This window comes from Sarcophilus harrisii, chromosome 2 (assembly GCF_902635505.1).
Source record: "Sarcophilus harrisii chromosome 2, mSarHar1.11, whole genome shotgun sequence".
Classification (NCBI taxonomy): Eukaryota; Metazoa; Chordata; class Mammalia; order Dasyuromorphia; family Dasyuridae; genus Sarcophilus; species Sarcophilus harrisii.
Window position 1 is genome coordinate 573,615,233 of NC_045427.1, and position 27,801 is coordinate 573,643,033.

Below are 27,801 nucleotides of genomic sequence, written 5' to 3' on the forward strand. Positions count from 1 at the left end.
GTAATTTGACCCCAAATGGTTAACTCCACCTCCCTCATACATATTTTCTAATGGTTTTCTGAGATTCAAAAACCCACAGCAGACAGACCCAGCAGGAAGGAAGTATACTTATGCTAATAGTTTAAAATTAGAGTTTGGAAGTTCCCAGGGGCACAGGGCCATAACAAAAGATACAAGATCAAACAACACTACTTTCAATAGTTAAGGCAGCAGCTACCCTCATTTTGACAATTACACAGTAGCAAGTTGCAATTATTCTGCCATTGGTGTTTACTCTAAAACTTTCCCAGAACTCAATTCTTTTTGGTTTTTCTAGGCTCCACACACAAGGAGAATACACATTTCCATGAACAGGGCTGTTTGGGGTTAGATCCTGCTGGGAAGTTCAAAAAGTGTCATTTGTGTCCAAGGAAAGAATACTTTGACACCACATAATACTGAGAATGCCCTGGAAGCAAAAGATTAGGCTGCAATGAGGGAAGGGGGAGAGGCAAAAAACAACAACAACAACAAAAACTCCTTTCTTTTTGCTACTGGCTGCTTTGGGATGGAGTAAGGAGGGAGGAATAGTACATGGTCTCTAAGATGGGTGAAAGCAGGCAATTTGCCAAAACACAAATTAACAAAATACTTCTTGATAAATAAAACAAAAGTGTTTGAATCACTACAGAACCTCACATCTGCCTTTAGCAATTCATCCAAATTAATCAGATTTCCAAATGGATTGGAGAATTTTACTGCCTCTTTTTTAAATGATCATTTTCTTTAAATTAAGCCTGGAGAGTTCAACAACTTTTCCTGCAGAGTAGATGAGGAAATGAGTGATAAAACAGAGATTGTGAAAAGCATTGATAAGCAGATAATGAATCATAAAGAAGGATTTGTGCTATCTCAAATGGGACCCGTTATATCATTACCACTTTACATGTTTATAGCTTCTTGACTAATGTAGAGGCTTAGTTTAGGGCAGAGTATAGGATCAGATAATGAATGATAGATAAAATTTAACTTCTTTGGAGAGAAGACATTCCCAAATTCTAATCTTAGTGACTAACACTCTAAGAAGCCAACTGTACAAAGAGGCTGATCTAGTGTTCCACTAAAAAAAAATTTTTTTTCTCATTGTATCCTGCACCTAAGCTCTCAAACAAAGAGCAAAAAGTCAATAAGAAAATGGCAAGGTGAAAAATGTGTCGCTGTCCAAGGTAGTCAACCAGATGGTCCTTATACCTGCTGGAGATGAGAGTAAGCACCGCCAGGAAAACCCAATTCCTAGGAAGAAAGATGCCATCCAAATACTCAGTGTATCTCAGCCCACCTGCTGCAAGGAAGGATGGAGGCCATTTGTCCAGATTTGAACAGAAGAATCTAAGAGGAAAGTAGGTGACTAATTGCCCAGAAAATTAGGGATTGGCAATTAACAAAGAAGCCATTATCAGGCTTCACGCCATCCATCCTACTGTCTGCTTCTTTCTAATTATCTTTTCACTCTAACCTCCATGGAAGGTCATGGCACTGACAGATGAATAACATATGTTTTAAAAAATGCTGCATGAATATCTTCTTTCCCTAATGAGAGGCTGTACACTCCTTGAGGGCAGGGACTATATCCAACATTTTTTTTTTTAAATTTATTTTTGTCCCACAATGCATAGCATACACTGAAGACTGAGGAGGCATTGGCAAATTTCTGATTGAGGGATTGACTAGTCAGCCAGGGCTAGAAGCAACTTCATGAAATTCCTTCAGTGAAAATCAAATCCAAAAGACTTGGGAAAATATCTGTTTTTTTTTTTTAATATGATTGCCATTTTTTCCCTCATTACAAGGATTTGGAACACAAAAGTGGAATTTACAAACACTAAATTATTTTCATTTGCTGATTTTCGTTGAATAGATAATAGAAAAATATATGTTGTGTTTGTCATGTATATGCTTAATAGGCAAATTATGGCTGAAATCAGGCAGATAGGAAATATAGTGGATAGAGCATCAGACCTGGAATTGGGAGGATATGACAATTCTTCCACATTTGTCAGAGGAATCTGACAACTTGCCTCAGTTGTCAACTTGCCTCAGACAACTTGATATTTGCTATCTGTGTGATGCTGGGCAAGTTACTTAACCCCAACAGCCTTTCAAAAAGCCAAAAACAAATTTAAAAATGGCTAAAATTCATAGTTGTTGATCTTTGGAGAAGAAAAGAACAAGCAGAAATGAAATGAGTAGAACCAAGAAAACATTGTACACAGAAACAAGATTAAGCAATGATTATCTGTGATGGACTTGGCTCTTTTCAACAATAAGATGACTCAAGACAATTTCAACAGACTTGTGATGGAGAGATCCATCTGCATCTAGAGAGAGGACTATGGGTACTAAATGTAAATTACAACATAATATTTTCACCTGTTTTGTTGTTGGTTTGCTTTTTTTTTCTTTCCCATTTTTCCTCCATTTGATTTGATTTTTCTTATGCAGCATGATAAATATGGAAATGTGTTTAGAAGAATTGCAATGTTTAACCTATATTGGATTACTTGCTATCTAGGGGAGGAGAGTGGGGGGAAAGGAGGGAGAAAATTTTACAAGGTTGAATGATGAAAATTATCTTTGTATGTATTTTCAAAATAAAAAGCTATTATCAAAATAAAGAAAAGAGAAAAGAACAAGCAGGATATTTCAATTATGACTCTGAACTCTTATTGTTAAGGCTAATCATTTATTAATTTACCGCCCTATATTTTGAGTAAAAGAATCAGAATAAGAGTATTGTTTTAGTTGGAATCCCCACTGAGAAGCCAAAGATAAAAATCCATAAAATTCGATTCACATGCATTTTAAATTTATTCATAACATAGAAGTTGTGAATCTATGAGCCAGAATTTTTAAAAAATAGCTGACATTTATATACATACCTTATTTCATTTGGTCCTTACAATAATTCTGTGAGTTGGATATTATTTATCAATTAATCAATAAACATTTATTAAGTGCCTGTACCAAGCATTATGCTAGACTCTGGGATACAAATGTATCTAAGTATAAAATCCTTATTCATCAGAAGCTTATCATCTTCATTTTACATGTGAGGATACTGAGATAGAGAGATTAATAGCAAGTAGATGTCAGAAATTATCTCAAAGCAAGCTTTCCTTTCTTCAAGTCTAGCTCCTTTCCACTATGCCATATTAACTCTGAAAATGTCCAGTAGTGGTATAGTTGAGTCTTAGATTTAGGAAAAATATGCCTACATGTAGTCTTGACTTTGACACTTACTAGTGTGTGACCATGGACAATCAACACTTCAGAGCATCCCTAATTGTCTTATTTGAGAAAATCAAATGAGGTAATAAATTAATCAACAAGAATTCAATAACTTTTACTATGTTCTGTGCACAATGCTAGCACTAGAAAGGAGTCTACAACCTAATAGAGAAAATATAGTGTACCCAGGGACACAAACAAGCTATATATAAAATGAATGGAAGATAATTTTAGTTTAGGGAATATGAAAAGCCTTCTGCAGAGGATGATGTTTGAGCTGAGTCTTAAAGAAAGAAAGGGATTCTAAAAGACTAGTGCAAAGGCATGGAGATGAGTGATGAAGCATCATGTGAAAAGTAATGGCAAATTGGCCAGTATGATTGACCCAGAAAATATGTAGAGGAGAGAAAAGTCTAAAAATATGGAAAGATATAAAGGCACTTGTGGTGAAGAGCCCTTAAATGCCAAAAAAGACTATGTACTTGTTCATAAAGGTAAAGATGAGCCATTGAGATTTATTGAACAAGGGTGGGAGTGTGTGTGAGTCTGACAGGGTCAAACCTAAAATTTAGGAAACTCACCTTATAAAGTATACAATAAAATATAATGTGCTGAAATTATTAATATAACAGAAATATAAACAGAACCATGATTAATGGACTTTCTAACTATTCTTTCTTCCCATACATATATACTTCATGTTGAATATGTATCACCTCTGCCAGGTAAATTGAATATGTATTATTAGAATGCATATGTGACTCTCAAAGGTGAGGAGAACAGGAGAATGTTATGATTACTTTAGGTTACAGTAGTCTATTCCATTCTAACAATGTTGGATTTCCTTGTAACGTATTTCCCCCCAAAAGTTAACCTTTCATTTTCCCTTCAGCTGAGATGGGTTCTTCCAATGTTCATCCCTATCATTTAGCCTGAATAAGATGTCACTCTATGAAGCCTTCTCTAATTCTTCAATATGGATATAATCTCTTCATCTGAGTTCACAATGCTTTATTTTATGCATTGATTTCTAGTTGATCCTGTAGGTAATAGGGAACCACTGGGGTTTATTGAGTATAAAATTAGCCAATTGGTAATGGAGATGTACATAGTGGTCATATGCAGGCTACAGCACAAACAAGGACTTATGTAGAAACATTATAAAGGATTCAATAAAAAAAATTAGATTAAAAAAATAGGTTAGTCATGGAATGAGAGTGAAAGAAAACCAATGGATGGATGCCATGCTACATGAGCCTTACACATATTAAGTGTTTATTAAATATTTTCTGCCTGTCTCTTTATCTCTGGATCTCCATCTCTATCTCACTGTTCCTGCCCCTTTATTTTTCTGTGTTTATAAATCAAAAAATTGTAGGCATAGATGGGTGGCAATCTGCTAGCTACATGATTGGAAAGAATCCCCACAAAAAATTTATTTTGATTTAAATTTTTTTATTTTCAGTTCCACTCTCTCCCACTCAAAAATGTGAAAAGGTTTTTCACCCTTTCAACCCATTGAGAATGCAAGCAATAAAATACCCAATATACATATGAAGTCATGGAAAACATATTTTCACATTAGTCATATTCTGGGCAAGGAGGAGACAAGAAAAATAAAGAAAGGAAAAATATGCTTCAATTTTATTCTGAGACCATCAGGTCTCTATCTGGAAATTCTTTAGAATTGTGATAGTTCATTATGTTGATTAAAGTTACTAAGTCTTTCACAGAGAAATACTATATTAATGATATCAGACCCCTTGAAGCATTGGAAGTTGTATAGATTCTATTATTGTCCACTGGAATATAAGATCCTTCAGGTCAAGAATTCTTTGAAAAATATCTTTCTCACTCCTTCAGCTCTAAGCACAGTGTTTTTGCACATGGTTTCTTATAACAGATTCTGAGTGAATGGATGAATGGAATTTATTTATAACCTTCAAATTTATAGGTTGATATGGAAACAACCCTCAGTAGAAAGGGGGAATTTTATGTCCAAATGTCATCATGATGAAATAAATACAAAACACATATTAATGTTTTTCTCCTTCTAGACATTAGCCAAAATATTTGAAAATTACTAATGTTAAACTATTTGGGTAGATTAAATTTATTTTCTTATGCTCCTCTGAGCTTTCTTCTTTGAAAATATATTAAATCAAGGGCATATGGAGGTTAGAATTAACATTTTTAACAGAGAAAATAAAAATGTTTTATTACCCAATAAGAGTATTCATATCTTATTAAACTAATTTGATCATTACTGTAAGCTGAACTTGCATTTCAGTAAATAATTTATAGGGTTTTAAAATCAGTCTAGTTGGAGAAGGGAGCAAATGGAAATTTTATTGGCATGAACCAAGAAAAGACTTTTCTTAATGCAAAGAACATGGAGACTATAAAATGACTTCTCTCCAAATGTTAAATATTAGTAGATGGGATGATCATTTCTTATTCTATAAAACTATAGCTTCAAAAGTAAGGCCAGAGGTCAAGAACAACATTAAGCCCTTCCTGATACTTCCATCATTTTTTGATTATTGATTGCTCTAACAGTTCCAGTAATGGGTATCAGTGAAAATGAACCAACTACAGCTCTATATCCCGAGGGAACACAGAATGCTGAGTCACCAAAACCTCACTTAACCTCTCTAGATCTTAATTTTGTCATATATAAAATGAGGGGTTTGATTTAAATAACTTTTAAAGTACAATCCAGATCTAAATCTTTGATCCTATGAGCCAGTAATTTAGGAGAGGAGAGATTTTTTTGGAAGAATAAAATTTCTCATTGATACTTCAATGAAATGATATTTCATCGCCCTTTCTGTTTCCTATCTCCAGTCCTGTTTAGGCAGGCAAGTTTTCAACTACTGTAAACAGATGTATTTGCTAGGTATCTATTGTCAATAAAAAGAAAAAGTTCCTACATCACTAATACCACTGACTGAAAGTTTCATTGTTGAACATTCAATCATTTCTTATTAAGTTCAGTTTAACTTGGCAAACATTTGCAAAATATCTACTGTGAACAGAACACTGAGCTAGGTGCTAAATGAAACATAAAGTTTTCATAAGATACGGTTTCTGACTCAATTCATTCAACAAACATTCATTTTAGACCTACTATGCACAAGGCAATGGGGAAGCAAAGAAAGAAATGAAACACTTCCTACTATTAGCGAACTTGTATTCTTCTGGGAGGGAGGGGAACATATAGAGCATATATAAAAGCCGAAATAGGAAATAATGATGAATGCATTAGGTAAGTACAAACAAAATGTTATGTAAAATTGATGAACAAATAAAAAGAAAAGAGGGAAGATATTAACCATGTTGCCTTAATTAAGAGAATATTTGTATACATAATAGAGTCCAAATGGGAATTGTGCCCATATCCAACATATCCAACCCAATTGTGGAGAACAATTTAAGACAAGTTTGAACCAGCCAGAAAGACAGATCCCGTGGAACAATATTCATGGATTCAAAAAACATTTCAAGCTCTCAAATATTCCTTGGCTAAATTAGCATAAGCCTAGAATATGTTTAGGTAAGCAGGTTTCTGAATATAGACCTGGTACAGTCATTTTAGAAAATAATAATACAAAGATAAATTTTGGACATCATCATAGTCCAAGTCTCCCTTCATCAAAAAGGAATAGAAGGATTATCTTAAAGTCACAGAAGAATGCCACACCAATATCAATGAAGGCATATGCCTGTGCTTAATATCAAAGCCCATCTGCTATGTTCCTGTTCAGCTTCTTAGAGAAAAGGAATGCATACTTTAAAGTCTATTACATTTTAAAGATTAAAAAAATCCTGAATTTCCTTCTGGGTGGTTTGCCATAATTTCCAACTCTTTCAATGAGAGAGAAATCTCAATTAAGTAGCATTTAAAAAAGATATTTATAAATTTCCTCTACTTATCAGGAGAACATTTTATACAGTAGCAGTAATATTGCAAAACTACATTCAACAAAAAATTAGGGGAAAATAGACCAAAAAGTAATTGGAAACTAAACAATCTCATCTTAAAGAATGATTGGGTGAAGCAGCAAATTATAGATACAATTAATAATTTCACTCAAGATAATGACAATGATGAGACATCATACCAAAATTTGTGGGATGCAGCCAAAGCGGTAATAAGGGGGAATTTTATATCCTTAGAGGCTTACTTGAATAAAACAGAGAAATAAAAGATTAATGAATTGGGCTTGCAACTAAAAAAACTAAAAAAAGACCAAATTAAAAACCCCAATCAAATACTAAATTGGAAATTCTAAAATTAAAAGGAGAAATTAAAAATATTGAAAGTAAAAAAACTATTGAACTAATTAATAAAACTAAGAGTTGGTTCTATGAAAAAGCCAATAAAATAGATAAGCCTTTGGTAAATCTGATTAGAAAAAGGAGGGAGGAAAATGAAATTAGTAGTCTTAAAAATGAAAAGGGAGAACTTTCCACCAATGAAGAGGAAATTAGAGAAATAATAAGGAGTTATTTTGCTCAACTTTATGCCAATAAATTTGATAACCTAAGTGAAATGGATGACTACCTCCAAAAATATAGACTTCCCAGACTAACAGAGGAGGAAGTAAATTGCTTGAATAGTCCCATTTCAGAAAAAGAAATACAACAGGCATTTAAACAACTCCCTAAGAAAAAATCAGCAGGACCAGATGGATTTACATGTGAATTTTACCAAACATTTAAAGAACAATTGGCCCCAATGCTATATAAATTATTTGATAAAATAGGGAATGAAGGAGTCCACCAAATCCTTCTATGACCAGACATGGTACTGATACCTAAACCAGGTAGGCTTGAAACAGAGAAAGAAAATTATAGACCAATCTCCCTAATGAATATTGATGCTAAAATCTTAAATAAGATATTAGCAAAAAGACTACAGAAAATCATCTCCAAGATAATACACTATGATCAAGTAGGATTTATACCAGGAAATGTAGGGCTTGGTTCAATATTAGGAAAACTATCAATATAATTGGCCATGTTAATAACCAAATTAACAAAACCATATGATCATCTCAATAGATGCAGAAAAGCATTTGATAAAATCCAACATCCATTCCTATTAAAAACACTTGAGAGTATAGGAATAAATGGACTTTCCTTAAAATAATCAGCAGCATCTATTTAAAACCATCAGTAAGCATCATATGTAATGGAGACAAACTGCAACCATTCCCTAATAAGATCTGAGGAAACAAGGTTGCCTACTATCACTGTTACTATTTAATATTGTATTAGAAACGCTAGCTATAGCAATAAGAGCTGAGAAAGAGATTAAAGGAATAAGAATAGGCAATGAGGAAACCAAATTATCACTCTTTGGCGATGACATGATGGTATACTTAGAGAACCCCAGAGATTCTGCTAAAAATTATTAGAAATAATCCACAACTTTAGTAAAGTTTGGTTATAAAATAAACCCACATAAGTCATCAGCATTCTTATATATCACTAACAAAATCCAACAGTCAGAGTTACAAAGAGAATTCCATTTAAAGTAACTACTGATAATATAAAATATTTAGGAATCTATCTGCCAAGGGAAAATCAGAAACTTTATGAGCAAAATTACAGACCACTTTTCACACAAATTAAGTCTGATCTAACCAATTGAAAATATTAAATGCTCTTGGATAGGCGAGCAAATATAATAAAGATGACAATATTACCTAAACTAATCTATTTATTTAGCCTATAACAATCAGAATCCAAAAACTATTTTAATGACCTAGAAAAATAACAACAAAGTTCATATGGAAAACAAAAGGTCAAGAATTTCAAGGAATTAATGAAAAAAAATCAAATGAAGGTGGCTTATGTACCAGATCTAAAATTATATTATAGAGCAGCAGTTACCAAAACTATTTGGTATTGGCTAAGGAATAGATTAGTTGATCAGTGGAATAGATTAGGTCTAAGGATAAAACAGTCAACAAATATAGCAACCTAGTCTTTGACAAACCCAAAGATCCCAGCTTTGGGATAAGAACTTACTGTTTGATAAAATTGCTGGGAAAATTGGAAACTAATATGGCAGAAACTAGGCATTGATCCATACCTAACATCGTATACCAAGATAAGGTCAAATGGGTTCATGCCCTAGGCATAAAGAATGAAATTATTAATAAATTAGAGGAACACAGGATAGTTTACCTCTCAGACCTGTGGAAGGGGAAGGTCTTTATGACCAAAGCAGAACTAGAGATCATTACTGATCACAAAATAGAAAATTTAATTATACTAAACTGAAAAGTTTTGTACAAACAAAACTAATGCAGACAAGATTAGAAGGGAAGCACAAACTGGGAAAATATTTTTACAGTCAAAGGTTCTGATAAAGGCCTCATTTCCAAAATATATAGAGAATTAACTCTAATTATAAAAATCAAGCCATTCTCCAATTGAAAATGGTCAAAGGATATGAACAGACAATTCTCAGATGAAGAAATTGAAACTATTTCTAGTCATATGAAAAGATGCTCCAAGTCATTATTAATCAGAGAAATGCAAATTAAGACAACTCTAAGATACCACTGCACACCTGTCAGATTTGCTAAGATGACAGGAAAAAATAATGATGATTGTTGGAGGATGCGGAAAACTGGGACATTGATGCATTGTTGGTGGAGTTGTGAACGAATCCAACCATTTTGGAGAGTAGTTTGGAGCTATGCTCAAAAGTTATCAAACTGTGCATACCCTTTGATCCAGCAGTGTTACTACTGGGCTTATATCCCAAAGAGATTATAAAGAAGGAAAGGGACCTGTATGTGCCGAATGTTTGTGGCAGCCCTTTTCAGTAGTGGCTAAAACTGAAACTGAATGGATGTCCATCAGATGGAGAATGGCTGAATAAATTGTGGTATATGAATATTATGGAATATTACTGTTCTGTAAGAAATGACCAACAGGATAATTTCAGAAAGGCCTGGAGAGACTTAACGAACTGATGCTGAGTGAAATGAGCAGGACCAGGAGATCATTATATACTTCAACAACAATACTTATATGATGACCAGTTCTGATGGACCAGACCATCCTCAGCAACGAGATCAACCAAATCATTTCTAATGGAGCAGTAATGAACTGAACTAGCTATGCCCAGAAAAAGAACTCTGGAGATGACTAAAACCATTACATTGAATTCTAATCCCTATATTTATGCACACCTGCATTTTTGATTTCCTTCACAAGCTAATTGTACAATATTTCAGAGTCTGATTCTTTTTGTACAGCAAAATAACGTTTTGGTCATGTATACTTATTATGTATCTAATTTATATTTTAATATATTTAACATCTACTGGTCATCCTGCATCTAGGAGGGTGGGGGGTAAGAGGTGAAAAATTGGAACAAGAGGTTTGGCAATTGTTAATGCTGTAAAGTTACCCATGTATATATCCTGTAAATAAAAGGCTATTAAATTAAAAAAAAAGAAAAATTTAGCTAATTTTTCTGATTAAGATAATGAATGATCCAGGATAATTCCAAAGGACCCATGATGAAAAATGTTATCCATCTCCAGAGAGAAGTAGTGATCTCTGAGTACAGATTAAAGCATAGTTATTTACTCAATTTTTTTGTGGAGAGAGAGAGAGAGAGAGAGAGAGAGAGAGAGAGAGAGAGAGAGAGAGAGAGAGAGAGAGAGAAAGAGAGAGAGAGAGAGAGAGAAGAGAAGAGAAGAAGAGAAGACAAGAAGAGGAGAGATACAGAAGGATAGGAGAGAGAGAGAGAGGGAGAGGGAAAGCAAGAGGGAGGGGGGAGATTTTTTTTAATTGAATGCTTAAATTTTTTTTATTCTTAATTTGAATGTATGTAAGTATGTCTCTTTAAACAAATCTCCTCCTCAATCCTTGCCTTATTATTAATGTTGGGGAAAATACCTAAAACCTGATGTCAAATTTCACTCTATGACCTTTTGTTCTAGATGAGCATTTGTTTTCCTCCTGCCTAATAGCAGGCAGAATGTGGTCTTGTACAAGGCCACAGGTTGCTAGCTATGAAAATTTTCATTTTAATCACTTTGGGACAAGTTCAGCATATTTACCTATGGATAACTGTTGGATGGAATGCAAATCTGACCTATATCATCAATGAGTTAGAATCTCTTAATAAAACACTAAATAAAGGACATTTTTGGAAATGAATCATTGCTCCTCACTCATCCCATATTCCCATGCCTGGACTATACCTGTCTCACAGGATGAATACCTACATTTAAGAGAGCTTAATCACTGTCATCTGCAAGAATAATCCCCATAAATACAGTATTCTCCTCAAAGTATCTTGTATTTAATTACTTTTCATATATTTGTATTTATTTCCTTCATATTTATGCTATATATACATATGTGTATATTTTATACAAATATATACATATACAAATATATAAAATGTATGGTCTCTCCCATTGGAATGCATGTTCCTTGGAATTGTTTCTTCTTTTTTTTTTTTTTTAATTTGTAATCCTAATACAAAGCACAATGCCTGGCACATAACAGGAGTTTAACATTTGAATGACTAATTGATATCAATTGCTCTTCAATTACAGTTCATAATAGAGGAGCAGACTCTTCAGCATCCCCACTAGCTTCTCTTTTCACTCTTTCTCACTCCGTAGAGTCAATCAGTCGCCAGGTTTGTTGATTCTACTTCTACAATATCTTTCATGTTCATTCCTTTCTCTGCACCCATAGAGTCACAACTTCAATTTAGGGTCTCCTCACTCCTTGCCTGGACTGTGATGGCTTAGCCTCCCATATGACCTTCCTGTCTCAAGCTTCTCCTCTTTCTAAGCCATCTTCCCCATTAAAGGGATTCGAGGCAGGGAAACCAATTAGAAGAAAGGAAAAGCAGAGAATTCGTGCATGTTAAGAATTAAAAAGAAAATAAAACTCTGAAGATGTCTAAAAGTTCATAGGATCCTAGATTTGGAGTTCACTGAGTCCAATACCTTACATTTACAGATGAGAGAAAAGGACTAGAGAGGTTGAGTCATTTTTTTTTCTAAACTTCAGGCAGTGACATGATCACTCCTTGCTCAATACATTCCAGTGACTCCCTATTGCCTCCAGGAGCAACTACTAGCATCCAAAGTCCTTTATAACACAGCCTCCTCCTATCTTTCAAGTCCTCAAATATTCCAAATTAGAAATAAGCTTAGAATATGTTTAGGTAGGAAGTTTCTGAAAATAGACATGGTATGGTCATTTAAAAAAATAATAATACAAAGATATTTTTGGTCCTCATTACAGTGAGCCCAAGCCTCCTTTGATCAAAAAGGATCAGAAGGGCTATCTTGAAGTCACAAAAGTCACAGCAATGTTTTTCCGGTCTTTTCACACTTTATTCCCCAATTTGTACTCTTCAATCCAGTGACATTGAGCTCCTGACTTTTCCAAGAACCAGACATTCTATTGCCCCCACATTCTCTTAACTGTCCCTCAGATCTGGAACATTATGACTTTTCTGTTCGGACCACTAACCCTCCCTGATTTCCTTCAAGTCCCAACTAAAATCTAAAGGAAGGCTTTAACAACCCTTCTTAATTCCAATACCTCCCCTCGATTATTTCCCAATTATTCTATACATAGTTTGCTGTAGAGAGCAGCTATGTGGCAAAGTAGATAGTTTGCCAAGCCTGGAATCAGAAAGATTCATCCTGAATTCAAATATGGCCTCAGCAGCAGTTACCAAAACCATTTGGTATTGGCTAAGGAATAGATTAGTTGATCAGTGGAACAGGTTAGGTTCAAGGGATAAAACAGTCAACAACTATAGCAACCTAGTCTTTGACAAACCCAAAAGATCCCAGCTTTTGGGATAAGAACTTACTGTTTGATAAAAATTGCTGGGAAAATTGGAAACTAATATGGCAGAAACTAGGCATTGATCCACACTTAACACCATACACCAAGATAAGTCAAAAGGGGTTCATGACCTAGGCATAAAGAATGAAATTATTAATAAATTAGAGGAACACAGGATAGTTTATCTCTCAGACCTGTGGAAGGGGAAGGACTTATGACCAAAGAAGAACTAGAGATCATTACTGATCACAAAATAGAAAATTTTGATTATACTCAAACTGAAAAGTTTTGTACAAACAAAACTAATGCAGACAAGATTAGAAGGAAGCAATAAACTGAGAAAATATTTTTACAGTCAAAGGTTCTGATAAAGGCCTCATTTCCAAAATATATAGAGAATTAACTCTAATTTATAAAAAATCAAGCCATTCTCCAATTGAAAAATGGTCAAAGGATATGAACAGACAATTTTCAGATGAAGAAATTGAAACTATTTCTAGTCATATGAAAAGATGCTCCAAGTCATTATTAATCAGAGAAATGCAAATTAAGACAACTCTAAGATACTACTACACCCCTGTCAGATTGGCTAAGATGACAGGAAAAAATAATGATGATTGTTGGAGGGATGCGGAAAACTGGGACATTGATGCATTGTTAGGTCGAGCTGTGAAACGAATCCAACCATTCTGGAGAGAGTAGTTTGAACTATGCTCAAAAAGTTATCAAACTATGCATACCCTTTGATCCAGCAGTGTTACTACTGGGCTTATATCCCAAAGAGATTATAAAGAAGGGAAAGGGACCTCTATGTGCACGAATGTTTGTGGCAGCCCTTCCTTTTTGTAGTGGCAAGAAACTGGAAACTGAGTGGATGCCCATCAGTTGGAGAATGGCTGAATAAATTGTGGTATATGAATATTATGAAATATTATTGTTCTGTAAGAAATGACCAACAGGATGATTTCAGAAAGGCCTGGAGAGACTTACACAAACTGAGGCTGAGTGAAACGAGCAGGACCAGGAGATCATTATATACTTCAACAGCAATACTATATGATGACCATTATTAAATTCTGATGGACCTGGCCATCCTCAGCAATGAGATCAACCAAATCATTTCCAATGGAGCAGTAATGAACTGAACCAGCTACGCCCAGAGAAAGAACTCTGGGAGATGACTAAAAACCATTACATTGAATTCCCAATCCCTATATTTATGCCCACCTGCATTTTTGATTTCCTTCACAAGCTAATTGTACAATATTTCAGAGTCTGATTCTTTTTGTACAGCAAAATAATGGTCTGGTCACGTATGCTTATTGTATATCTAATTTATATTTTAATATATTTAACATCTACTGGTTATCCTGCCATCTGGGCGAGGGGGTGGGGGGTAAGAGATGAAAAATTGGAACAAGAGGTTTGGCAATTGTTAATGCTGTAAAGTTACCCATGCATAAAACCTGTAAACAAAAGGCTATTAAAAAAAATATGGCCTCAGCAAATAAGTGACTGAGATGTCACTTAAACTTGTTTGCCTCCAGTTCATCTGTAAAAAATTCTGTAGAAGAAAATGGTAAATCCTTCTAGTAGCTTTGCAAAGAAAACCATAAATGGGTTCAGAAAGAGTAGAATATAACAGAAAACAATACATTCAAGTCCAACTGTCTCCACCACACAAAGTTGTATGGCCAAAAACATATTAATAAGGCACCAAAGAGTGTCATTATTTCTCATAATTAAGAAAATTAAGGCAAAGAGAATCAAGTGATTTGCCTAGAATCACACAGCTAGGTAAGTTTCTGAGGCCAGATTTGAACTCAGATCTTTCTGACTCCAAGCCAATCACTTTATCTACTAAATTATTAGTTGTCTCTGCCTTAACTCACTCTCCAACTCAATAAATTTCTATAGCTCCTTATTATCTCTAGAACCAATCCAAACTCTTCTGTTTGATATTTGAACACCTTTGGAACCTGGTTCCACCCTCTCTTTCCAGTCTTCTTCATTTTTCTTTTCACAGTTTCACTTTTCACAATGTTCTTGTCATCCCTGAACAAAATATTCCATCTTTCATCTTTATACATCAGCCTAGGCTGATCCTCATGACTTTCTCACCTCTGCATCTTGAAGAAATCTTCAAAGATCATTGAATCCAGTCTCCTATCTGATATTGGAATCCTCTTCACAATCCTATCCAGTCTCTTCTTGAGTACTTCTAGTGATGGGAAGCCCACTAGGTCAGAGTATATTCTATTTTGCCACAGAAAAGCCCTGATTTTTATTAAGCTCTTTCTTATCTTGATCTGAGAGAAGCCTTCTCTCTCTCTCTTCTGTACTCAAAAGGACATGTTCATTTTGCTCCTTGTAACCGACTGGGCCTGACTCAGACTGGTACCCTTGTAGTTTACATCCAAAATTAGAGCAAAATGGAACATTTATAATCCTCCTCATAGTTAACAAAATCAATTTAGTTATCCATAGCAGGGGAAGAATGCTCAACACACCAAGCACTGACTATGTCTGTTGTTTATAGACTTAATTTCTATGAATCTACAGTTTGCCTATAGAGTGGGAGGGGACTGGAAAAGGAGATATAATCTGTCTTTGGTTCTGGTTAGAATGACACAGTGATGAAATGTAGTAATCTAGTTAGGTAAAAAGGGCTGAAGGGGAGGAGAAGTGTGAAAGGCTAGTAGGGACAGGGAAAGAAAATATAATATAAAATGGGAAGCATCAAGAGAGAAAAGGACATGCCATTGGGGAAACAAATAGACCATAATCTCAGTCCCAGTATTTAGCTTGTCTCTCTAAAATTTAGTATTATATAAGTCAAGCTGTTAATCTGAACAAGGCAAAGTATGTAAAAGATCATCTTGAAGTTGACTTTTGGCCAGCTTCAGAAGGTTCTTAATGTTTATAAATATCCCTCACAGAGGCCTAATTCTCAGGCTTGTGAAAGTGAAATTTGGTCTGATCAGTCTGGAGTAAAGGTTAGGATAGATGGAAAGAGATTTCTGATATAGTATCTGCTGTATGGATTTGGGCACAGTTTCTCAATGTTGTTCAGTAGAAGTCTCAGGCTGAAACCTCAGGGTAGTATTCCCGTCCTTTCAGCCCTGCCTATTTTGTATTCATATAATCAAGAAACCACATGAATTCCCCAAACCTTATTCCCCTAAACTGATCAAATCTCAAAGACAATATTAATAATAGCAAAGAAAAAACTAAAATAATTTTGAAAAGAGTAGGAACTACAGTAGTTTAAAATTTTTTTTCCACCCGTACCCCTCCAAGTCTACAAAGAACACAACTTTCTTATTTGAAAATCATCATTTCATAAATCCAAGGAAACTAAATCTGACTAATGTCTGAAAACTAGGGCACCTTCAGCAAAAGCTATGGCTCTTTACCAAAACAAACAGCAGCAGTCTCATCTATGGCCAAGGGTCAGCAAATGCATTTTCTCTGAAACTTAGTTTCCTGAATTTTTTACATTGAAAATAAAATATCCTTTGGTCAGAAACTTGGCATACCAAGCCTTTCATGAAAAGAAAAATCTTGGTGATAGAAAACTTTAAAGGAAACTCTTGTCAGTAGAATATAGTTTGAAAGTTTGAACTCTGTCTTGATGTTTTTATGTGATATTCTGGCAATTCTAGGGTAATTTTTTTCAGAGGAAAAATAATGAAAAGAAACTTGGAAGCCATGAGATTTTCTTCAGAACTTTTCTGATGGTTAATTTTATGTTTATTTGGAGTTTGCCCTAATTCTACCTGCCTGGTATTATAAATGAAGAACTTTTTTAGAAAAAAAAATAAAATCATCAAAACTTTTCTTCTAATAGTAAGAGATACCACACTTATTCTAGACTCCAATAAAATTATTTTAATGTTTCATAATTTTAATTATGAATATTCTGTTCATACTTTTTTTTTTTTAACAATACAACCAATGGTATTAAGGACAAAGTCAAAGGGTCAATCTCTGTACAGGCCAGTTAGCGTCACAAAGAGAAAAACATGCTATGTCATTGATATATGCCATCTGTTAAGAGGGAGAGGATGGTGAATTTGGATGGATAGCTTAATGTATCTTACGCATGCTTCCCCAAAAGCTCAAAACAAACAGAAATCTAAGCAAAACACAGAAGAGGTAACCAACATTGTGAAGGAATTAGAAGCTATGAAATTTGGGAAATCACTTGATCGAACTGGGGATGTTGATCTTAGGAAAGAAAAGATTTGGAAGAAACCAGCCTAGAGAGATCTCCAAGCATCTGAAAAATGTCACAGACAATAAAATAAATATGTTTTTCTTGGCTTCAGAAAATAGAGATTAAAACAATTTGTTGAAAGCCAGATGACAGCAAGGAAACATATCCAAGGAATTTTAAAGTGGGATGAGCCGCCTCTGTAGGTAATGAAGTTCTCATCAATTGAGGTCTTTAAGCAGAAGCTAGGTCATCACTGGTATTTCAAATAACATAAAAGGGCTCTATTCTCAGTCAAGAATGTGGTAACCCCTAGATTATGGCTGAGAATCCTTCCAACTCTGGGAGGCTACAATTTTAGAAGTGTATAAAGTCAAGGGCAAATTGGTATGGAGGGTACAATTCCACTTCTTATGAGATATCTGCTTGATCTTGGTAGAAAAATCAGTACTTGTTAATGTTAAGACTAAGTGCATAAATGTTTAAAATGCCCCTGGACAAAATGTTCTTCATATAGAAAAAAAACAGCCCTCCTCCAACCAGATTTTAGTAACTTATTGGCAATTTTTAGCAAAATGAGCAAATTCCTAGAACCAAATAATGTTCAAAATAGACAGAAGCTCAGGAATCATCTAATATAGAGATTAGCAAACTATAGCCCACAGGCCAAATCTGACCCACTATTTTTTAATATGTCTCAAAAGCTGACAATGGCTTCACCTTTTAAAAGAGTTTAAATATTTTAAATGATTTTAATCTAAAAAATAAAAATCATTCTTAGATAAAAGATTGTACAAGAACAATAGAGCAGATTTAGCTTATTGTTAACAGAGGGATGACTTCTGATAATCTAACTTCTTCATTTTACAGGGAAAAATTGAGCTCTCAAAATGGAAAGCTAATTTTCCAAGGATACACAGCTAGTTGGTGGTACATTAGACCAAGCTGAACCTAGAACCTGAGTGTCCTGATGACTGTTTTTCTCACAGCATCTAATTAAAAAATGCTCCTGGAAACTCCACTGGAGTGAGGGAGGTGGACAGACCACATCCATATGTTTCACTAACACATATATTTTATTTTATTTATTTTATTTTTTATTATTATGGAATATTATTGTTCTGTAAGAATAACACATATTTTAAAGAACACAATTGTTTTTCATAGATCTTCATAAAGAAGGTTTAAACACATCCATGTATCTAGTCAGCCACATTAAATAACTTCGCTTCCCCTCAAGAAGGGAGCCTGCCCCTATCAATTTAGCAACCCTCCACAGCAGCTCTTTGCTGCTTGCCAAGAGGTGAAATACAATGGTGAATCCAGCTGTGGGTCACAGGGATCACAGGATCACAGCTTCAGAGGAGGGAGGGGACTCAGAGACCATGTAGTCAAAGCCCCTCAGTTTATACGAGGAGCTCACAGAGCTACAGAAAATGATAGTGACTTGTCCAAAATGATGTAGGTCTTTAGTGACAGAGGCAGAATTTGAACATGGATATTCCAAAGTCGTGACAAAGTCAAGGTCTTTCCCATTACCTCTCTCACTCTAAGTACAGTATTTTTCTAAATACTTATATTTTTATAAACATCAAGATATTTGGTATTATGTCAGCAAGATGTCCAGTCCATTGATGGGATTTTAACTTTCAGATAGATGGGCTGAGTTTGTATACCCAGCTCTAGCTAGCCCTGTTATCCTGGTTACTATTGAAGGCAAGATAGCTTATGGCAGGCAAATTGAATGAATATTTGTTGGTACCTGCAGATTTCCCTGAATATAGCATTTTCTTGGCACATCCTAAGGAATCCCATAAGAAAATGGCTTATAAGTTTACAATTATAAATAATGGCTCTCAATCTGGAATAATGGCTATTAACATTTTAATACTTTATCTGTTCCTTTTTATATTCTAAATTGAGATGGAAAGATGTATCTGGACTGTTTGATTTTCATTCTTTGCAACAAGGCATGAACCTGAGAAATTACTGCTTCTAAAGAAAAAGAAAAAAAAGCTGAAAGTATACATTCAAAGATGGCAAATTTATTCATTCATTCATCAATCTTTTATTAAACCCCTACTAGGTAAATCATTATGTTAGATGCCTGGAATATAAAACCAAAACAAAAATAATTTTGGACCTCAGGGAGCTTACATTCTAATGTAAGGAATGCTAAATTACTATGGAGCCCTTATCTTCTTCTCCTCCTCCCTCCCCATCTCCAATCATAATCAAATCAATTCTATTATTGTACCCAGATGGAGTGTGCCAATCTACTCCCTTTCCTCACCTTTCATTTAACTTTTCAGAGGGATTCTTCCCAACCACCATTATCCACATGAGTTCTTTCTCTCATTAGAACATAAGCTCCTTGAAGGTAGAGCTAGTTTTTGCTTTTGTATTTGTATCCTCAACACAGCACAGTGGGAAGCGAAATAGTAAGTACTTCATGGGCATAGGGGATAGTGATAGATAGGACCTGAAAGGCCAGCCCTTCTACATATGCTTATGAATACCCCCAAAGGAAAGTGATGTGTCCAAGTCATAGGCAATGAGCAGCAGAAGCAGAATCTGGGCCCATACACTCTGATCCCAAATCCAGTGGTCATTCCACTATACTATTCTACTTCTAGCATAATACATGTCAACAGAAAATAATTTTATGATCATTTTAGTCAAAGGCACCTAGAACTCACCTGCTACCTACATATCTTCAGTTTCCTCCACTATAAAATGAGAGAGCTAGAATTAGCTAACCTCTTTCACCTCTAAATTTATGATCTTAGAAACTTGGTGGGCTGAGGAAGAGAAGTACAGGAACAGCTTCACACAGGTGTGGCTTCTGATTCTCGAAGGAAGGTAAAGATTTTGAGAGATGGGAATGGAGAGCAGCCTTCCAAATAAGGGGGACAGATGTGCAAAGGCAAGGAGACCAGAAATGTAGTGTTGTATCAAGGGAATGGCTAATAGGCCAGAATGGAGATTATAGGAAAGGAGGTAATAGAAAACAAAACTTTTAGAATAGGTGCCATCCAGATGGCGATATAAACAGGGCGACTTCAAATAGTGGGCTAAAGAATATGCATTTCATGCTAAAATTAGGAAACAATGAACAATTGGGAGACAGGCTATTATTAACAAGGTCAAACCAATGCACTAGGAATATTATTTTGGCAATTTTGGCATTATTGTGTGGAAAATGGATTGGAGAGTGAAAAGTCTAGAAGCTAGGAAACCAATTATGAAGCTGTTACAATAAACTAAGCCAGAGGTGATAAGGGTCAGAACCATGACAGAGACCATGTAAATGGAGAGAATGAAATAGATAAAGAGGGATAATGGGGAGGGGGATAAATTCAATAAGATTTGGCAAATGATTGGATGTAGGAAGTGAGGGAAAAAATAACTCCAAGAACATGAACTCTGGTAATAGGAAGGATGTCATTACCTTCAATAGAGAGAAATTTGAATAAGGGGCATGATGTAAGGGAAAGAACATCAGATTTAGAGTCACAGAACTTAATTCAAATGATGGCTTTTCATTTACAGTTTTGTGAAATTGGACAAGTCTGGGCCCAGGATCCTTACTAGTAAAATGAAGGAATTGGTCACCCTCACTTAATCTTTTGGCTAAGTCTATGATCTTACAAACCAGAATACATATAAGAGTTTTCAAGGGAAGCAGCTACATACTGAGGGAGCTGTCCAGAGTTGAACTGGTTCCACCAAAGCATGAGGTAAAGTCCCAGTGACTTGAAAGCAGTAGCTCTTCCATTTCCTTTACTAGGAAGGCATAGCAATTTTCTTTTACTTTGGATCCTTTCATTTCACTCTTTTAACTTCATTTCCCATTCCAGAGAAATAAATAGGAGCCAAAATCCTATGACTAGAACCATGGGGAGAGATGAGAGGTAAGGGACTAGGCAAGCCAAGTAAGAGGAAAGATAACTTTATCAATTCCTGCCTGTAAATGGGAAAGTAGATGGTATCAGAGCAACAAAGCACAAGTAACAAAGCAGGCAGGCAAATTATATGGATGGTATGATTGGCAGCTTTCTACAGGGCTCTTAGAAATGGGGGAAACATAAGGGTAGCTAGGTAGTGCAGTGGATAGAGCATCAGCCCTGAAGTCAGGAGGACCTGAGTTCAAATGTGACTCAGACACTTACTACTTTCTAGCTGTGTGACCCTGAGCAAGTCAGTTAACCCCAATTGCCTCAGCTAAAAGAAAAAGAAATGGGGAAACATATATTTTGGGTCTCAGAAGTCATCATATTCAGAAGTGTCAAACACACAGTTCACTGACTATATTGTGTCCCACAAAACTTTTGAATGAGATCCAAACCAGATCAAAATGTAATAAGAAATATTAACAAAATAAATAAAAATATAATAAAATATAGATAATATTAATATATAGTTTTCTAAGTTAATATGCACTTGTAGGGAACTTTACATTACAGATTATTGGCCTTCATTTCTATTTAATACTACTACTCATTTTAAAGGCCCAGAAGCCCTAAGGCACAGAGAGGTTGAGTCATTCACTCAAAATCACACATGTAGCAAATGGTAGAGCTGAGATTTGAACCCAGATTCTCTTGTTTTAATACAACAAGTAGGTCACACAGTAGTTTTAGGCCTGCTGTCCAGAAGACTAATCTTCCTGAGTTAAATCTGGTCTTGGACACTTACTAGCTGTGTAACCTGGATAAGTCACTTAACCATGTTTTCCTTAGTTTCTTCATCTTTAAAATGATCTGGAGAAGGAAATGACAAACTCTACCACCCTGCTGTCCAAACTACCATAGGACCAACAGGTGTAATGTTTCTGGGGACCTCACTTCCTCACAGAACTATTTATGTTAGATTTTTTGAAAAGGACCTCAGAACATTTTCTAGTTCTTTCCTTTCATTTAAGATTAGGAAGTTGAGAACTGAAAGATCAAAGGACTTGTACAATGTCATACAGAAGTTTAGCAGCAAAGCCAAGACTAGAACCCAGGTTTTCTGATTACTAATTCAATATCCATTCTATTAAAAACAAGATTTTTTTATCCAGAGTACTTCACGACCTGGTTTTTATTAAATCTGGGTCATGGATTATATAAGCCTCTTGCTCTCATCTATTCCTCTTTTGTGCCTAACTAATACATCTAAATGTTGGATCAACTCTTCCATCAAGAAACAAAAACATAAAAGAATAGCAAAGTGTAAATAGACAATATTTGCTCTGCTAAAAGATTTGGTAGAAGAGAGGACAAAAGGATTCTGAGTTTAGGATAAACTATGAACTTTCATCATCCATACTATTATTAAGGTCCTTTGTTAATCCAAAATATTTGAGATGATAAATAGGCAGATACAAAGGTTCAGAGTGAGAGTGAGTGAGTGAGCCAGCAAAGAGTGGAGAGAAGGGGAGAGAGAGACAGAGAGACAGAGAAAGAAAGACACAGAACTAACATTTATTAAATATTAACTATATGTTAGACACTGTGCTAAATGCTGGAAATATAAATACTAGCAAAAAAACCACAAAAAGACAGTTTCTCCTCTCAAAGGCTTGCACTTTGAAGGGAACAGAAATATAAGGTGAGGCACACCCTGACCACCCAAGCATACTATGAACTCTTCTATTTTAAACTCCCACTATCTCTTTTTCTTTTTAGATTATTAAGCATATTTTTATCTGTTTATCTTATTTTTGTAACAGACTCTGAGCTACTTGAGAGCAGGAGCCATTAAAAATAAATACCCTAACCTTATTCACAGTGATAGGTCTTCCAAAAATCCTTTTCTCACTCAGAACATTACTGAACTCCTCTTTTAGATATGCATTAAGAGCTAATTTATAAGTCACATAAGACTATTAGTCTATGAATTTATAGCTGCCTCATTTTGTATCTTAAAGTGATTGTACCCAAACTTGCTTGAACTGAATTGATTCTTTTCAATCTATTTTCAGATGATAAATACTTGTCAACACTGAAAATATTTAGGAAAAAAATGTCATCGCAGCTTTTGAAGGTAATCATCATAAAAAAAGGGAGCTCAGAAGACATTTTATCCAAATTCCTCATTTTTCAGATGAAACTAAGACACTGAGAGCACTTTCTCCCTTTCCCTAAGACACTGAGAACTGCCATGTTTTATCCAAAGTCAAATAGCTGGGGTTTGAGTCCCAAATGTTCATAAGTCCAACCATTTCCCATCTTTTTTTTTTTTTTACCATCAATTACTTTAATTCTTCTTTTCCTGCACTATTAAGGAATAAGAGAGGAAGTGCCATTAAAAAAGAGACAAGAAAAAGCTTTTACAATGGAGTGGAAAAAGGAGCGGAGAGGATTAGTGAGTGAACTTGACTCTCATAAGAATTGGCTTAAATAGGAAATAACATACATAATCATTCGGGTTATAGAAATCTACCTTATCCTCAGGAAAATAGAAAGGGTACAGGATATGGGAAGGGGGGAGGGTGATAAAAAGAGGTCATACTGGGAGATGGAAAGCTCGGTAGCAAAACACTTTTGAGGAGGGACAGGGTAAAAGGAGAGAGAATGAATGGGGGAAATACAATTAGCAACAGCAATGTTTTTTTCATTTCTATTTTTTATTTAATAGCCTTTTATTTACAGGTTATATGTATGGGTAACTTTACAGCATTAACAATTACCAAACCTTTTGTTCCAATTTTTCACCTCTTACCCCCCACCCCCTCCCCCAGATGGCAGGATGACCAGTAGATGTTAAATATATTAAAATATAAATTAGATACACAATAAGTATACATGACCAAACCGTTATTTTGCTGTACAAAAAGAATCAGACTCTGAAATATTGTACAATTAGCTTGTGAAGGAAATCAAAAGTGCAGGTGGGCATAAATATAGGGATTGGGAATTCAATGTAATGGTTTTTAGTCATCACCCAGAGTTCTTTCTCTGGGCATAGCCAACAGCAATTTTTAAAAAAAATTCAAAGCAAGTTTCTCTAATAAGGTCTCATTGCTCAAACATAGAGGGAACTGAATCAAATTTATAAAAAATAAGAGTCATGCCCCAATTAATAAATAATCAAAAGATATGATCTGTGCCCAAAGAGCTGCAAATTCATGTATATACTTTGATCTAACAATACCACTTCTAGAACATGAATACCAAAAGAGATTTGGAAAAAACAGAAAAGAAAAAAAATTAAATGGTTTTGTAGATAGAAAAGATCTGTCTAGTTTAAGTTCCTTTGCTGAATTCTGGCTATCAGATCCCAAATTAGCTATTTTTCAGTGCCCCAGGCAACTCTCTAAAATTAAAAGTCACTCATTCTCCTTGGTAGTTCCCTTTTACACTGAGGAGGTAAAGTCACAAATCCAGAATTCCTCTCCCTCAAATTAATGGAAAGAAGGTTTTTGTTATGTATATTTTCATATCAGTTTCCCCCCTGGATTTTTATACTTATAGTGAGGGATGGGTAATGGGTTTTTCACTGCCATTCAAGGCCAGGTTTTTAATTGAATACACTGGGTACATTTTAAGGGCCATTATTTGATTTATAGTATACATGATTCTGAATAAGAGCATGCTAGCTGCCCAAATCTTCATGTCCAGTGCCCATATCCAGAGTAGAGGGTCTTAAATGTTTAAAAGAAAAATAAAAACAATTTGTACTTGCTCCTATGCTAATGACCCTTTGTGGTTTTTGTTGAGTATGAATTTTCTGTGAACTCTGAACTTGGACAATGGCCTTCTCCTGGGGCAATTATAGTAAAAGAATTTTATTTTCTTTCCTCATGAGTCCATTTGGTAAAGAATGGACACCCATTAAAGTAATATACAGAAACTTTAAGACCTAGGGCTAGAATATAATAAAAGCAAAGAGCACAATTTTTCCAAAATCAAAAATCCCACTTATCCATTCTTAGGGAGAAAATCAGCTACATGCTATTTTGTTTTGTTTTGCTTTTGTATATGAAAATTTGGGAAAAAAATGGAAAAACTTCCCATTTTAATTTTTTAAAATTATAAAAAGTATAAAAGAGCTAAAAAAAAAATCCTCACCCCAGCCTTTGCTAAATAAAATTTCAAATTCTTCTCTACGCCCAACTTCTGAAAGCAGAGCCAGCAACCTGCAGGTCTCACCCATTTGTTCCACAGGAAATGCAGTGTTTACTATAAGAGAAACTGCACAGATGGCCACAGCTTTATAAATGTTTGCGCTTGACACATCCTAGATAATCTATGGGGTGTGAGGGTGGTTTGGCTGTCATTGGACTTAAGGAAACATTCTCACACAAGAACTTCTAGCTCGACCTTGAGTAACACAATCCCTGCAGTGCTTTGTTGGACTATATCAGGATGATGTCAATTAAAAGGATTTCTCTTCCTCCAATGAACTGCCGACTGTCCCAATGATCACTACAACCAGTGAAGTACATCGTTACAATCTTCAACAAGTCACAATGGAGCACTGGCTGGAATCAACCCCTAGCCTGTGTCTTCTTGGAGTACCAGCTCAATTCTTCTATTACTGTGTGTGATCTGGGTCTAGAGGGCTTCATTAAGCTTACCTGAGGGCAAGGAAAGTTTCTGACTTTATTGTTATTGCTAACAGCATCAGTGAGGATTCAATTAATCAGCTTGACAGCTTCTTCAAGTCTGGGACACAACAAACAAACCTTGACGGCCCTTAATGGCTTGTAGGTTCTGTCTAAACTGAACTTGAAATGTCTTAAGATTGAGAGCAATACGATTTGACAGAGCTGCATGTGGAAGCCTTTTGGCTATTTTGGTGACATTTGATTTACTGAAAAAAGTAAAAACTCTGAAAAATAAAAAGGTACCAAGTGTACACGGAGAGATGACCAGATATACTATATGGCTCTCTCATTTCACACATACATATATAAGTATGTATAATTTACATACACATATATATATAGATCTATAGATGTACACACATGTATATGTATTCGCAATATATACATATATGTATATAAGCATATGTATATGTCTTTACCTATCTATCTGTCCTATAAGTAATGAATAGAGTTCCAAATTTGGGAATTTAAAGACCCAAGTCCAAAACCTTTCCCGGATATACTTAATAATCATTTACCCACAAAATGGGGATAATAATGGTTCATTCTTCAGAAAATGCCTGTGAGGATGACATGAGACATTTTGATGTAAAGTTCTTTGTATAACTTAAAAATACAGTGTCTATGAGTGTGCACTATTCAAACTCTTTGTCACAAAGAGTCAGAGACAACTAATCCAATGAACAACAAATCTGTACCTATAGCTATATGTTTCTGGACCAGACCTTTTCAAGGATTTAGAGAATTCCCAGTGAGAAAACTCCCTCTATTCTTGCAAAGGGATTGGAACGTACTAGGCAATGTGTCAGCACACAATGATATGAGTGTGTTTTACACTCACATTGTGGTGTAGAAGAGAGAGTGTTTGGAGTCAGGAAGATTCAACTTGTGCTTTAGACACTGATTAGCTATGTAATCTTGAGCAGATAACTTCTCTGGATCTCAGTTTTTTCATCTGCAAAAGGACTGTTCAAATCATTGATTTCTAGGATCTTTTCCAGCTCTAAATCTCTGTTTCTGTGCCTCCTTAGGGTCACATAGTGGTGAGAAGGAAAGCATGGGTTTTTGAAGATCATGCTAGTGGAATGCAGACTCAGGTGGGTGCTACATGTATATATATATATATATATATATATATATATATATATGTACATATATAATGAATGACATCTAATCCACCTCTGTGTCTGTCTGTCTGTCTGTCTCTCTCTCTCTCTCTCTCTCTGTCTCTCTCTCTCTCTTTTTCTCTCTCTCTCTGTTTCTTTCTCTCTCTCTCTCTCTCTCTCTCTCTCTCTCTTTTGCTGAGGCAATTGGGAAGTGACTTGCCCAGGGTCACATAACTAGGAAATGTTAAGTGTCTGAGACAAGATTTGAGCTCAGATCCTCCTGACTTCAGGGCTGGTGCTCTATCCACTGGGCCACCTAGCTGGCCCTAATCCACATATCTCCTAAATTTACTGTGTAAATAATATATGTGAAAGGGCACTGTAAATTGCAAAATGCTATAGAAGGCAAAGAATATATTATTATGATATTATTTGCATATATGTTTTCAGAATGAGGATATCTAAATCATGGATATGCATTGTGTGTATTTATATGAATATATGTAAATATATATCCATATATGAATAAAATGCCTTCTCTTTGTAGAATGTTTTATAGTTTAGAAAGCACATTCACATACATTAGCTCACTTGAACCTGCACACACACACAGACAACTTGATGAGGTGTATGGAGTAGAAATTATTAGCCCCTTTTTACAGATAATGAAATAGAACTCAAGAGGATGGATTACTTACCTAAGATTACATAGCTAGAAAGCTATTACTTTTGTCATACACTATTCTGTAGATGTGTACATT

At 35.1% G+C, this 27,801-nt stretch overlaps 1 protein-coding gene across 1 annotated transcript in view; it reads right to left on the reverse strand.

The window, feature by feature from the left end:
- HSPA12A (heat shock protein family A (Hsp70) member 12A) overlaps nucleotides 1-27,801 on the reverse strand; it is a 95,046-nt gene that overhangs the window by 36,871 nt on the left and 30,374 nt on the right. The window lies entirely within an intron of this gene.